This window comes from Microtus pennsylvanicus, chromosome 1, assembly GCF_037038515.1.
Source record: "Microtus pennsylvanicus isolate mMicPen1 chromosome 1, mMicPen1.hap1, whole genome shotgun sequence".
Classification (NCBI taxonomy): Eukaryota; Metazoa; Chordata; class Mammalia; order Rodentia; family Cricetidae; genus Microtus; species Microtus pennsylvanicus.
The window spans coordinates 137,933,180-137,947,025 of NC_134579.1; positions in this window are offsets into that span (position 1 = coordinate 137,933,180).

Sequence of the window (13,846 nt, forward strand, 5' to 3'; positions counted from 1 at the left end):
CTCCTGTCTCATCATTGTCCCCGAGTGTGAGCACCCATACTTCCTGCTTGGGCTGTCAATGACCGGCTCACTCCCTCCTTCCTTACCCCCACCCTGGATGTTGGCAAGGACATCATGAAAACGGATACACAGGACACTGGGAACAATGCGTCTTGATTTCTGGGGGTGAGTATACACAAGTCAGTTCAGTTCTGTCTGCTTATTTACTCAGGCGTGAACCTGTGTGTGTGCACTGTGCATATTTTTATATCTTAAAGGTCACTTCTAATATGAATGTGCAGCTGTGTGAGTCTGTGTTTGAGTCTAGGTGTGCTTGCTAGTCTACTCTTGCATGTCCAAGGTGTGTTTGCATGTATAATCTTCAGTTATTGAGACCTTTCTGTATGTTCTTAGCTTCATATGTGAATGTGTTCACACTTAAGTGACTAGTGTTGCATGGTCCTGTGCATGTCCCTGTGTCTCTGCAGTCCCCAGCCAGAGTCTTTGAGGGGCTGCAGATGTGATTTCTCCAGAGACCCCATTGAATTCTCTGACCTGTGACAGCCACAGATGGGAGAAAAAGAAGGAGAGGGAAGGAGAGGCAAGAGTTTCAGGAGTGGGGAGGCTTGGGAATGAGGAGGAGAGAGAGGCTGAAACCTGGCAGAGGAGCAGCTGGGGCCCATGGGTGTCTGGGCTGGCAAGTTTTATGTCAAGTTGATACAAGCTAGTATCATTTGAGAGTAAGAAACTTCAGCTGAGAAAATGCATCCATAAAATCACACCGTGGGAAGCCTGTTGGACAATTTCTTAATTACTGATTAACATGGAGGGCCCAACCCACTGTAGGTGCTGCCACCCCTGAGCTGGTGGTCCTGGGTTCTATAAGAAGGTGGATTGAGCAAGCCATGAGGAGCAAGGCAGTAAGCTGCACCCTCCATGGTCTCTGCATTGGCTCCTGCCTCCAGGTTCCGGCCCTGACCTCCCTGGACCATGAACTGTAAAGTGGGAATGTGGGCAAAATAAGCTCTTTCCTCCTCAAGCGGCTCCAGTCATGGTGTTTTGTCACAGAAATAGAAACCCTAACTAAAAGAGTCTCTGATCACTGTGACTAATGACAAATGCTTCCTTTTGTCCTCCTGGCTGTCTTCATAGGACTTGAAGCTTTCTGACCCTCTCTCTTGCTGTCTCTGACCAACCTACCCCGCAGATTGCTGCAAGATGCAGAGACTGTCTTAGTCTGGATGCTGTTCTAGCAGGATACTGGAAACCTGGTAATTATATGAACAGAATGTTTTGACTTGAGGTTCTGGAAGCAGCTATTTGTACCTAACTGATAGCACTATTTGGGAAGTGTAGTGAGCCGGACAGGATCGCCATTACAAGATGGTGCCGACACCCTGTCTTGTTTGTTACAAACAACTCCATATTTGGCTATTCCTTTGAGAGCTGCACGTCCCCGCTTCCCGCATGCGCGGTGGATGTAGATTCTTGAGCCTATCCCGATGCGGTCTGGTGTCAGCTGTTGGTGGCAGCCAATCACAGGGCAACCCGTGTGCCAATTCCCTATTTAAGCGGCTGCCTAAGTGCACCCCCTTCCCTTCGCTTCCTGCTCTCTCTCCCCTTCGCTTCCTGCTCCCCTTCGCTTCCTGCTGCCTCTCCCCTGTGCTCCCTGCCCCTTTGCTCCCTGTCCCTCGTTTTCCTGCCCCCTCCTTTCCTGCTCCCCATCAATCAAGGGCACTCCAGTAAATCGTGATCTGAGTGGAATCCTGGTGTGGTGGTCGTTCTTCCGTCACCGGTCAAGAAGTCCGCCGCAACTGGTGCCGAAAACCCGGGAACTTCGGTCGCCAGGCGAAGGGCCGAAGAGGATTCTGAACTCAACACGCGGAGTGGCGACGTCGGTAAGTTTCTCCCAGTATGCTGGTTTCAGTCTCCCCAAGTATGCTGTTTGCGGGAGTGGGTTCTTGGATGTTTGGTCTCGTGTTCGTGGCGTTTGTGGTGTTGGTACTGGCCTGCTTTCTCTGGTTTCACTGCCGTAAGTCCGGCCACAACCTCAGAGCAGGGAACAACGTGGACGTTCCGAGAGAGGGGCGAAAGGCCCGAATTAAACACAAGAACGGTTTTTCAGATTCAAAGGGAGGAAACTTGGAAAGGCCTGAAAGAAAAAAGGTAAAAGAAAAGGATCCTGATACAATCCTCTCTAAAAGAGAGGCTAATGAGAAGAGGGGAGGTCCCCTCTATCCAGCGCTCGAGGAATTTGCGGGCCTGGATCGGTATGAGGAGGAGTTAGACCCTCAGGAGGAGGAAGAGCTGGAGAAAGCCGCCTCTGGTAATCTTAATGTGTCATCCTATGATAGGCTTGGTAGAGATCTGGCCACTAAACAAGATATGCTAAGGAAGGGAATTATATTCTTCTGGTTCGAGTTACCGAGGCCTCCGGATTTTGTAGAATGTGAACAGCTGTGGCTCCAAGGCCAAGCAGCACGGAGGGTCTGCAAAGCTGCAAACACAGGACCTGCCTTGAGGACCGGCAGGCTAGAACGCTAGGCTACTCCCAGCGTGGGCCTCAGGGCATAGTAGCGCAGCACGACGGCGGCAAGGCTCACCAGCTTAAACCGGTCGGGCCCAGCCGCTCTGCTCAGCCACACCTCCAAGCAAGGCTGAGCGACTGAGCACATGTTCTTGTGGTTAAACAACTTTGTATTTAGGCCCAAAAAGGGGTATTGCTAAGTTTTGAGGTAGATATTTGCCTAATTTTAAAAAAAAATAGACATAGTGGGAGACTCCCAATGCTGGGGAGACTCTCACTCGGGTCTTGGGATGGCGCGGGGCCCCCACATGGCTCGCAGGAGACCATCCTTGCTGAGGTCGCGCACGTGGCCTTGGTTGGCGGGGGAGGAGTTCAACCCCAAGTACCAGGAAAAAGGATTTTTGAAAAAGAGGCCACTGCCCAGTGGTCCAAAAAGGTCATAAATTCCAAAAAATCCACAGGTGGTTGCCTTGGGACCACTCCCAAGGTCGTAATCAGTTAGTTCCTAAAACACAGCAAGCTGATAATCACAAGGAAAAAACTCACTGTTTCTTGGGATTGTTATCAGAATTGCAGTCTGGTTTTGTCTTGACTAGTTCCTGGTGCAGGGTCGCTAAAGCGGCTAGCCCTGGATTTTTGATTCTTCTCTTCCTGCTGGGAGAGTCAGGTTCATCCAGGTTTTTCAATACGATGTGCGATCCAAAGATGACTCTGTCGGTTTGCACTTCCAGCAATAAAGTTTTTCCCTACCCACATTTTCTTAAGCATAAATTGTTAATAATAATTTTTAATCTTGGTCATTTTTACAAGGATAAGATAAAATCTCAGAGTTTTGGTTTGCATTTCTCTGATGGCTAAAGGATGTTATGTTTGAGCATTTTTTAAGTGTCTCAGTCATTTTTTAAGTTAGTCTGAGAGTTTTCAGTTTAGGTCTATAACAAATAATTTTATTGGATTAAATTTTTAATAACTAATTTCCTGAGTTCTTCATATATTTTTAAAAGGGATTTATGATAAATAAAGATATTTTCCCACTATATAGCCTTGTTATACAAAAGTTTCTCAGTTCAGGAGATTTATGGTTTCTCCAAATGTTTATGCCACTGAGGCTGTGTTTGAGATGTGGCAAAGTGTGCTTCAAAAATTTTTCTCTGTGAGGTTCAACATAATTTTTATATGATGAGGCCTTTGGCTCATTTAAACTTAAGTTTTGTACATGGAGATGGATATAGGTCTATTTTCATTTTTTCTACGCCGTTGGGGCCTGGTCTTGGCACCAGATAAGATCCAACAGACTACTGCTATAAAATTTCTGGGGGCAGTTATATCCCCTTTGACGGTGACCCTTCAAAAGATTTCCATTCGCACCCATCATTTGAGGACACTTAATGATTTTCAACAATTATTGGGATATTAATTGGATTAGGGGGTATATAAACATCCCCCGGGCAAAGTTGTTGCCCTTGTTTTCTATTTTGGAAGGTGATCCAAATGTTAATTCGAACAGAACTTTGACTCCCTTGGCTGAAAAGGCTTTAAAACAGGTGGTGAAAGCAATGACTAAGGCACAATTGTGCCGAGTCGATCCTGATTTGCCTATATTCTTATGCATCTTAAAAACTGCACATTACCCTACTGGAGTGCTATGGCAAGATGGCCCCTTGTGGTGGATCCATGGTAATTCTTCAGGTACCAAAACCATTCAATATTATCCCGAGTTGGTTGCTTCTCAAGCGGTATTGGGGATAAAACATTGTTTAACATCTTTTGCAACCATGCCAGATAAATTGATTATTCCCTATACCAAGGGACAGGTGGAGACATTGGCAGCTACAGTAAATGAATGGGCTGTTTTGGTTTGCACTTTTCCTAACCTTATTGATAATCATTATCCAAGACATCCCCTATTAAATTTTGTGGAAAGGAACTTAGTGTATTTTCCTAAGGTTGCCTTTAAAAAGCCCATTAATATGGCCTTGACTGTTTTTACTGATGGCTCCAAAACTGGCAAAGGTGCCATAGTAATTCAAGGTAGGGATCCCATTTTGCTTGATTTTCGACCTGATTCCCCACAAGTCACGGAATGTATGACCGTGCTGGAAGTTTTTAAAAGATTTTCAGAACCCTTCAATTTATTTTCAGATTCTAAATATGTGGTAAATGCTGTTGCCTCATTGGAGGTGGCTGCCTTTGTTAGAAATTCAAGTACAGTTTCCAATATTTTGTGTCAAATTCAAGCATACATTTTACAAAGAGATAATCCCTTTTTCATTGGACATATTCGGGCTCATACTTTGCTTCCAGGACCCATGTCTGAGGCCAATGATTTGGCTGACTGCCTTACCCGGTCCATGGCTTTGGTCGTCTCGGACCCTGTAGAATTAGCACGAGATTTTCATAAGCTTTGGCATGTGCCTGCCAATACCCTTAGAAAAAAATTTCATATTTCCAGACAGATAGCCAGAGAAATAGTTAAAGCCTGTTCTTCATGTGTGACCTTTTTATACCCCCCTAATGTTGGGGTCAACCCTAGAGGGCTGCAACCTAACGCGTTGTGGCAAATGGATGTTACCCATCTGCCTGATTTTGGCAAATTAAAATATTTACATGTATCAGTGGATACCTTTTCGGGCATTATTCATGCCACGCCCCTAGCAGGAGAAAAGGTAACTCATGTAAAAACACATTGCCTGGAGGCCTGGGCCGCCTGGGGAAAACCCCTACACCTGAAGACAGACAATGGCCCGGCATATACCTCCCATGGATTTCGTGCCTTTTGTGCACAGCTCCAAGTGACCCACATTACGGGTCTTCCATACAATCTGCAAGGACAAGGTATTGTGGAGAGAGCCAACAAAAATATTAAAGAAATTCTACAAAAACAAAAAGGGGGAATAGCTGAATCCGCTTCCCCCAGGGAAAGAATCTCCCTTGCTCTCTTCACACTTAACTTTTTAAACCTGAATGAGTCGGGTACTGCAGCAGGTGAAAAGCATGCAGCAGGCCCTATGGAACAAAAGGAATATGTGAAGTGGAAAGATGTATTGGATAACAAATGGTATGGACCGGATCTTGTGTTGGCAAGATCCAGGGGAGCTGTATGTGTTTTTCCACAGGGCCAAGAGGCTCCGCTTTGGGTTCCGAGCCGGCTGACACGCATGATCAAGGAAGTTCCTAAGGATGAGGCTGAGTCTCTGGAGAAAGTTCCTGCAGACATCCCTGATGACGTGGATCCAGTGGAAGGCGGAGCACTGAAGGGGAATCCTGTCAGCCTTCCCAAAGGCGATGCCTGTTCGGCATGATGCCACAGTTCTCCCCAGATTTTTACCTTTTAGGAGAAGCACGTAACTTTACAAAGGGTCCCTGTGCTTTCAGTTGCGTGGGCATGTTTTTGGCAAGCTGCCTGGGTGGCCGTGTGTTGTGCCTGTGGTTGGTTTGCTGCCTTCGAGCCCAGACCAATAGGGATAAGGCTATATTGGGATAAAGTTATAATCTCTCAGGCATTAGCTACTCTGGAGTGTGGCTCCTTCCCCCAGATATGGTTGTTAGCACTAAGAGACGCTTAGGGCTTCCATCCTGCACAGCCTATGCACCCCATGAGATCTGTTGATCCATTGCACTTGGGTAGGTGTGCGGATGTAGACTCCTGCGACACAGCCTTTGCACCCCCGGGGTTTCTCGAATACCCATTGCACAGGGGAAGGTGTGTCCATGGAAAATATCTTCCATCCTCGATCGACCAACACATCATGAGGTGGGGGTCAGATTGGATGATGTTAGTCCTGCGCTCATTGCTTACAAACAATAAGGGGGAACTGTAGTGAGCCGGACAGGATCGCCATTACAAGATGGTGCCGACACCCTGTCTTGTTTGTTACAAACAACTCCATATTTGGCTATTCCTTTGAGAGCTGCGCGTCCCCGCTTCCCGCATGCGCGGTGGATGTAGATTCTTGAGCCTATCCCGATGTGGTCTGGTGTCAGCTGTTGGTGGCAGCCAATCACAGGGCAACCCGTGTGCCAATTCCCTATTTAAGCGGCTGCCTAAGTGCACCCCCTTCCCTTCGCTTCCTGCTCTCTCTCCCCTTCGCTTCCTGCTCCCCTTCGCTTCCTGCTGCCTCTCCCCTGTGCTCCCTGCCCCTTTGCTCCCTGTCCCTCGTTTTCCTGCCCCCTCCTTTCCTGCTCCCCATCAATCAAGGGCACTCCAGTAAAGCGTGATCTGAGTGGAATCCTGGTGTGGTGGTCGTTCTTCCGTCACCGGTCAAGAAGTCCGCCGCAGGGAAGGTGGCAGGACACCCTAAGTGGTAAAGCTTGCCAGAAAGAAGTAGGCTGTTGGAGGCAAGTTGATGGGTTCCAACTCCACTGCATCTCTCCCTCCCTCCCTCCCTCTCTCTCTCTCTCTCTCTCTCTCTCTCTCTCTCTCTCTCTCCCTCCCTCCCTCCCTCCCTCTGTGTGTGTGTGTATGTGTCGTCTTTCTCCTCTTCATCCTCCTTCTTCCATCTTCCATATATAAGAACAACCACAGCTCCCACGTTTAGACTAAAGCCCCAAGTGCCACACCTAACCTGCCATGAAACTAAGAGAAAACAAATCCTTCATCTCTGCTTAGTTGCTTTGTAGCAGGAGTTTGGCCTCGGTGACAAGAAGAGTGATGAATGCAGAGAAATGGCACCAGAGTGTGCTGTTAGGATGAACATGACCATGTCACCCAAAGGCTGGAATCATCATCAGGTGGGGCTCCAGACTTGCTATAGGAGCTTGTGACTGGTCACATAGCAGTGGCAGATGAGAAACAAGAGAGAAAGAGACAAGCTGGAATCAGGCCCATGGTATAAGCCATCATCTAATCTATCTATAGCCATTGTAAGTAACCTACTTTCCTCTTAAAGACTCCATAATTCCCAATGGTGCCAGCATGGGCATATGCATCCACATAAAACTTGAGAGAGCTTGGGAAGTAATTCTAGACACACAAAAAAAAGACAAAGGTAAGCATGGTTTCTTGGTAGCAATATTTTCTCAGGTGGGCTCTATTTGCTAGAGGCAAGTACAATTCATTTGAGAGAGGCTTCCTGAATATTGCAGCTATTTTAAGAGGCCCCACCACCAAACACTTAAATGATGTTTATGACTAGCCAACAGAATGCTTCTTGGTGCTGGCAGGGACCTTAAAACTCCATAGAGTTGTGGCAAAAAAACATGTTTTTCACCAGTACCTCAACCATAAATCTAGACTCTCGAAAAGCTAAGGAATGAGGTGAATCTAGCTGTTAAGGCCAAGGTTTTAATCCTTGCCATATTATTTAGCAAATTAAAGATTCATGTGGTCAAAAAAAGAGAAATATACAGTAAAGGTAGATTCAAACAAAAAATAAACCTCTAAACAGTTTATAGTGTGTTTTTTAAAAAAAGCTACAGAGAAACCCTGTCTCGGAAAACCAAAAAAAAAAAAAAATGTATGTAGGCTTAATAGGAAAAAAAGGATAAAGTCCTTTTAAAAAGAGAGAGAGGGAGTAGTTGGATATGGTAGCACACACCTTTAATCCCAATACTTGGGAAGACAGAGGCAGCCGGATCTCTGTGAGTTCGAGAACAGACTGATCTACAGAGTGAATTCCAGGACACACACACACACACACACACCCTGTCTCAAAAAACCAAATATTAAAAATAAAAAAGAGTTTAAAATAAAGTAATGAAAAGATAAAAATACACAAAAAATCTAAACGCTGTATGTTATTGTGTTGTCTTTAAATTGTTTGACAGCAGAGGAAGGAACAACAGCTGCTAAAAGACATTTGATTACAAATGCTGCTAGATTAATCCAACATACACTGAAAATGCTTTGACTTCAAAATTTAACTCAAAAGATATGTTACTTTGGAGAAGAGGTTTTACTTTTATTTCCACAAGAAATGAGAGGCAGTGTTGACAGAGGTTTCTGTTCTGCCCAGTTCCCACAATTGTTAAGTCCCAAAGAAATCACACAGAGGTCTACATTGGTTATAAAATGATTGGCCCATTAGCTCAGGCTTCTTATTAACTCTTATAACTTATATTAGCCCATTATTCTTGTCTATGTTAGCCATGTGGCTTGGTACCTTTTTCAGAGAGCTAGTCACATCTTTCTTGCTCTGTGTCTGGATCACGACTACAGACTGCAGAATCCTCTTCCCAGAATTCTCCTGTTCTCATTGCCCTGCCTCTACTTCCTGCCTGGCTACTGACCAATCAGCATTTTATTAAACAAGTACAAGAAACAAATGTTTACAGGGTAAAACCATTGTTCCACAGCAAGGCTGTGGATATATTGGGTTAAGAAAAATCAGGTTTGATCAAGGAAGACTCCCTGAATAATCTCCAATAGGAGCCAATGGTCCAGATAACCCAACATTTCGGAGGACCTCTCTGTTGGAGTTTCCTCTGAGTTCTATATCCAGAATAGCCTAAAGACTGCTGGCTAGGGGAAATGGGAGGCGGTGGCAGGGAGGAGGCAGAAATCCTTAATAAATAAATAAATTAAAAAAAAAGACTGCTGGCTAAGATGATCAAGCCTCACAGAATACTCCAGTCAAAGCTTGACCATAATCCTAAACTTTCTTTACAGCCCCATAAGATTATCAGCAACACTAATCAGCAAAAAGTAGCCATAAAACTATGCCCATGTTCCCAAAAAATATATTATGGACATTTGTCTTTGTTTAGAGTGTTGATAAAAGTTGTCATAGATAATGGTCAAAAAAAAAAGCTAAATGAAGGAGATTTGATTCAGAGTTTTTTAAAAAAGAAAAAAAAAGGGGGAGAAGTACTGTGGGACAATAGCCTTGTACCCTGAAAAGATTTGTCACTTGTATTGGTTTAATAAAATTCTGATTGGCCTGTAGCCAGTCAGGACGTATGGGCAGGACAACCAGAATAGGAGAATTCTGGGAAGAGGAAAAGCTCAGTCTGCAGTCATCACCCAGACACAGAAGAAGCAAGACAAGAATGTCTCACAGATAAAAGGTACCAAGTCATATGGCTAACACAGACAAGAATTGTAATTAATTCAAAATATAAGAATTAGTTAATAAGAATCCTGAGCTAATAGGCCAACAAGTTTATAATTAATGTAGTCTTCTGTATATTCCTTTGGGACAGAAATCTCTGTCAACAATTCCCACCTGCTGTGGACCAAATGCTCAAGCACACATTTTGGGCAACATTCACAACCAACCTGTGACATAAAGGCAAAAGCTTTATGACCTTGTCACACATTGAAGATCTCACTGCTTAACACTGTTATAATGACATTTAAATTTTAACATGGGTTGTAGAGATGACATCCAAACTGATGCCTTCTGCCCTACTCTCCCAAAACACACACACACAAACACACACGAATACACACGAATACACACGTAGACACACACATGCATACACAGACACATACAAAACCATTATGTCTTTTTACACATAAAATACATTCATTCCATATCAATAAGCCCCAAGTTTCATTTTTTTGACAATCCTTCACACAACCATTTACTTTGTAGACTTTGTTATTCTTCATTCACATGTGAAAATACAAACTGGGATAAGCTTGAGTAGTTCATGTATATGGATCATGGAAGCTTGTACATATGTGTATGCCTCAGATGAGATTTTTATCTTCTCTGTTGTAACTTGTTTCTTATCCTCTTATCTACAAAAGAGTTGATTACAAATGAACTGTGAGGTCACATTGACTCATCTGTAGAGGAAGAGGGAATCACGTAAACAACACTGGCATCCACAGAACTTTTCAGATGACTGAGGCATCATAGGACAAAATTGGCTGGAGATGTGGTTCAGTTGGTAGAATGCCTGCCTAGCGTGCACAGAGTTCTGGGTTTAATCTTTAGCATTGCATAAAGTGAGTGTGAGCATCACATTACAGGAGCTCATTACAGGACATTATGAGACAAAATTAGCTGGAGATGTGGCTAAGATGATAGAGTCTTTGCCCAGAATTCACCAAGCTCTGGATTTCATCTTTAGCATGGCACAAAGTGGGTGTGATGGCACATGCCTACAACTCCATCACTCTAGAAATGGATCATTTAAAAATATATAATTATCACACTTTCAGAAGTAATGACTTTCCCCAAGTATTTTCAGCAAAATAAATTTCAATTATCCAGGACCAGAAACCATCAACATCATCATGACTCAGTGACTAAGGATAACTCCACACATATGGTCCTCCTGATAGATCAGCAGGTCCTCAGGCTAATCTTGCACCATAATGTCTTCTTTTAGAGACAATGTCTAATGTAGTCCTTCTTGATCTTGAATTTATTCTGTATCCAAGGATGACATTGAGCTTTTGATCCCCCTGCCGCCATCTCCCAGGTGCTGAGAATACAAGCGTGAGCCACCATGGTTATCTTAAGGCATGCTAAGGATTAAACCCTGGGTTTTGTGTATGCTTCAGAAGCCAGAACTCTACCAACTTACATCCACAGCCCCCATAATTTCCTTTTTTGTTGTTGTTTTGCTTTGTTTTTGGAAAAAGAGTTTCACTATGTAACCCAGGCTGGCTTTGAACTCCTGGTCCTCCTGCCTCTGCCTCCCAACTGTCAGGATTACAGATTTGTGCCACCACACCCAACTATTTGTTTTAGGTCTCACTTTATAGTTCAGAACGCCCTTTAACTTGTGGTCAACTTGCCTCAATTTATAAAGTAGCTTGACTTGTAAGCTAATGTCAGGACTAGTTATATTTTTGTCATTGGTGATTTTTCATGGAATGTTGAAATCTGGTGAGCATTTTGTCAATATTCCTGTCTTAACTAGGAACCAAAATTTTCTCCAGAGATGTTCTTTGTTTTTTTTTTACTCTTCTTAAAAAATCTTGGATTTACATTTAGAGTTCATGAATCCTCACACTGAAAAAAAAAGTATTTCCATGATTCTGATGTTCCAAGAATACCTGAAGTTTTCCAATTGAGTTGATTTAAATTTACATTTGATGAACTATATAACATCTGAAATGTATTCAGTGGATGGTCTCTTTGTTTGTCTTAGACAAGGTCTCCCTCTGTATCCCAGACTGATATAGTTCTAATGCACTGTGCAGCCTAAGAAAAAGGTTTTTAACATCTGTATACTTGTGTCTATTAGTAGACGAAAGCAATATACTCCCCTAAAGTGTGAAGACTGTGACAGTTACTGTATGAAATGCACCTCATGACTCCCACTGGGAATCCCATGTTGAAGTAATGACCCAAGTTCAGTGCCAGATCACCCCGCTTGGCAGGACCAAAGTCCTGGAGTCATTCAAGTCTATTGTGGCACCTTGCCAAGGTCAGAAAAGTACAGATGCAATGCCTGAAATCACCATGTTTTCCTGACCTTTCCTTTTCCTCAATCACTGAAGTATGACTCTGCTACCAACATCAGACAGGCATTGGCTGACCATCACAAGAAAGATGCTACCTCCCTTACATCTCTCTCTCTCTCTCTCTCTCTCTCTCTCTCTCTCTCTCTCTCTCTCTCTCTCTCTCTCCAGTACAGAGAAATGAAGTCCTCATTAAGAAAGGGAGGTCTAAGGATGGGTATGGCCACCCACGCTTCTCATCTCTACATTAGGAAGCCTGAGATTAAGCATCAGCCGTTACCTAAATAACTTAGAAAGAGTCTATGTTCACAGTGATAGAGCACTTGCTTGGTGCCTTAGTTACTTCTCTATTGCTGTGAAGAGACACCATTGGTGTAGGAGGTTCTTCTGTTTATGTGTTGCTTTCATTGGTTAATGAATAAAAAAACTGACTTGGCTTAGTTGATAGGACAGAAATTAGGTAGGTGGAGGAGACAGAACTGAATTCTGGGAGGAAGAAAGCTGAGTGAGAGAGAAGTCGTGGATCCTCCGCCGGAGATGGACATCAGTTAGAATCTCCGGTAAGCCACTGCCATGTGGCGATACACAGATTAATGGAGATGGGTTAAACTAATATGTAAGAGTTAGCCAATAAGAAGTTAGAGCTAATAGCCAATCAGTGTTTTAATTAATACAGTTTCTGTGTGGTTATTTCTGTGTAGGTGTAAGCTAGACAGGCGGCTGGGACAAACAAGTGGCCCACTCCTTGTAACATGCCATGACAAAGGCAATTTATAGAAGAAGAGTGTATTGGGGTTGCTTACAATTCCAGAGGGTTAGAGTCTATGACCATCATGACAGAAAGCAAGGCAGCAGGCAGGCATGGTACTAGAGCAATACTTGAGAACTCTCATCTTTATCCACAAGCATGAGGCAGAGAGAGAGAGAGAGAGAGAGAAAGAGAGAGAGAGAGAGAGCTAACTTTGGGATTTGGAAATCTCAAAGCCCACCGCCAATGACATGTCTCCTCCAAAAGCCACACTTCCTAATCCTTCCCAAACAGTTCCACAAACTGGGAACCAAGCATTCAAACATATGAGTCTATGGGATCATCCTCTTTCAAACGACCATAACTGAACTCTGGCCATCAACAGTGAAGGGCTGGGGACTCAGTGGTCTGACACTAGTCTGGCATAAATGAGACCACAACTTTAATCCTCATTACAGAGGGAGAGGCAGGGTAGTAGGGGAGTGAAGAATGATTTGTATGAAAATGTCATAATGAAATCCATTATTTTGTACACTACAAAAGTTAGGGAAAAGCTGAAGAGGAGTTGGGGAAATGGCTCAGTCAGAAATGTACCTGCCTTACAAGCACAAGGACCACAGTTTGGATCCCCAGCACCCACGTAAAGCTAAACATGAACATGGAGCATATATATGGTGGAGCAGGTAGAAATAAGTCTTATTGACCAATCAGCCATCCTAGCGGAAATGGTGAATTACAGGTCCAGTGAAAGACTCTGGTGTTGCGGGAGCTCCTCCTGCTCCTTTAGCCAATAGCCTTTGAGATACCACCTACTGGGGTGTGGTATCTTTCACTTTTAAAAAGTGGTGGCAGACCTCCGTTCTCTCTCTTGCTTCAGATTCCACTTCTGGCTACCAGGCGCTTTTCCTGATCTTACAGGAGGCTGTTGTCTAGGATGGTGATCTGTAAGTTTTTCCCTTTAAATAAATAACCCTTTTATTAATCATAATTCCAAACTGGTGTGGGATTGTTTTGTGACATACTCCTTTATCTGGTGCCCAACATGGGGCATGAACCTATGACCCTGAGATTAAGAGTTTCATGCTCTAAAAAAAAACAGGGGAAATTGGATGATGAGATAACAGATTGCTATTTGTGAGTTATTATTTATAGATAATTACATTGGCATAGATTCTTGTATATGAATACAAAGTTAAATTACATTGCATATTGTATACATGCATGCTTCTAC